Source organism: Acyrthosiphon pisum, chromosome A1, assembly GCF_005508785.2.
Source record: "Acyrthosiphon pisum isolate AL4f chromosome A1, pea_aphid_22Mar2018_4r6ur, whole genome shotgun sequence".
NCBI lineage: Eukaryota > Metazoa > Arthropoda > Insecta > Hemiptera > Aphididae > Acyrthosiphon > Acyrthosiphon pisum.
This window is the reverse complement of record NC_042494.1, coordinates 157,512,827-157,515,166: the sequence shown is the minus strand read 5'-3', so window position 1 is coordinate 157,515,166 and position 2,340 is coordinate 157,512,827.

Genomic DNA, 2,340 nt, shown 5'->3' with positions numbered 1-2,340 from the left:
TAATGACTGTATTTGATAAAAAGAAATTATTTAAATACATGCATACAAATAATTAGATCAAAAAAGTAATTATACAATGAAAAATTTTTAATTTTATTCGTAAATCATAATATATTTTCAATTTTCTATGGCTTTGGTGTACAAAAACGTTCGTTTTTCGGCCTCTTTAGGACATACAGCGCTCCCGGTAGTGACGACTGTCTGTGGTAAAATTTTCAATCAAGTTTTCAAACAAGTGACGACACCTTATCAATGCACCTTGCCTATATGGCTATATCTAAGTATTAAGTACTTTATTGATTATAATCAAATGCATGAATAGTGATAATAATACATAAAAAGTTTTTCTGAATTTTTTAAATCTTTAAAGGAGGCTTAGTCTATAGTTGCACCAGTGAACTATTTACTATTATTTATATCACCTAATATATTAATCATTGGGTGTACCATGTACATGCAGGTAGGTATATCTATTAAATAACTCGATATTAATTTTATAAATATATTATAAGTACATATATTTTACTCACCTATAAGAGTTCCATCCAAATCAAAAATGACGTGAGTTACGGGTTTAAATACCGGTATACTCATTGTTGGAACAGTTGAATGTCGATCACACTATATGTGTCGATCTCTATGATTATTTAAAAGTCTGTTACCTAATATGAAATAATATAATATTGTGGTACGCAATACGCCATGGTTTGTCGAAGCGGAGTAAGATGTATTTGATGTTTAAAACATGTATTTTGGTAGGTACTGGATACGGAACAAGACAACTGAAAACTGTGAAGCCAATCAGCTGTGTAGTAGGTATTATTATAGGTATACGATCTCTCGATGTTTTATATTTCCGCGCTTTTTTGAAAATTTAATATTTCTTATTTGTCCCTTATTTATTTATAAATACAGAATAATAGCAACCCGAGTTTAACAATATGTATAATACTATAGAATAAAATATTATATATTAATGTATAATGTATTCTTTGCTTAAAACCAAATTAAATTGTCTGATAATAATTTCAAATTTGAATTCTTTATTATTTCATCGTGTATTTCTTAGTGTTAAATAAATTTGTAATATTATAAGTAAAAATAAAAAAAAACGAGGATGAATTTGCTCTATATAATAGGTTGGATAACGAGTGAATCTCGTATTATTGAGTACCTACCTACCTAGATCATATTATTGTAATAGATGTGTTAAAACTAAATGCCACATTTATCTTGGAACTTCAAACTTTGATGAAATGGGTCTTGTAAAACAAAATATTTTATTTTGGATTCCGAATTACCGAAAAATATGCATGATGCATATTATTAGGTAGATATATTGATTTTAAGTAGAAATATGATTAGATTATTAGCTCGGGGTGGGGGGGTCGTACTATAGTAGAAAATTGGATTTAGTAGGTACCTACTTTGGTAAAATGTCCAGTAATTTTCAAAACTGTCTGGAAAACCAGTAATTTTTACGCGACACCAGATCTTCACAAAATCTTAAAAATAGAGACCTACTTAAAATTTTCACCAAATGTTTATATTAATATTTTAAATATATGATATAATTTTCAAAATATTACACTGACAACTTTTGAAATATTTATAGACATTTTAGAGGGAGCGAGTAAAATGTCCGAAAATATTTTTTCCGACCAGTATTTTGGCATTATTTTAAAATAATTTTCGTAAATTTATTTTCGGATGTTATATTTTCGGCTGAATATTTTCGGCAATAACATAGCCCCTCCATTTTAGATTTTTTTCCTATACATTCTAAATATCTATATTATTATAGCCATTTAAAAATAATAAAGTTACAATACAGTCAAGGTTCTTACAAAATTCGTTAAATTCACGAAAGTCTATACATTACTTAGCAGTTAAAAATTTATTTAGCGTTCAATTTTTTTACCTAAAGCATGAAAATGTAGTATAAGGTTCCTCATATGGAAGTAATCTATATTGTAATGAATTTAAAAAAAATATTTACACAATTTTTTTCCATACATTTTAAGTTCAAATTTGGAAGGAAATGTAATATATTTAAATTTTTTAAATTTTAATAACAATTATTTGTGTGTACCTACTTGGAACTTTTAACGAATGTGCCTACATTAATATATTTTATATACATTACAGTGTTGCACATTTTCAAATGCATTGATTGTAACAAAAATACAGCAGAGCAGTTATTAATTTTCATTTTTCTTCACTTTTAGATTCTGCGTGGAACGATGAATGTATTGATTTTACAATGATGTGTGTTTTTTTTTTTATTTTTTTTTTTATTTATTGTGTCTGTCATCACCTTTTTAGGACAGTAAAAGTGCT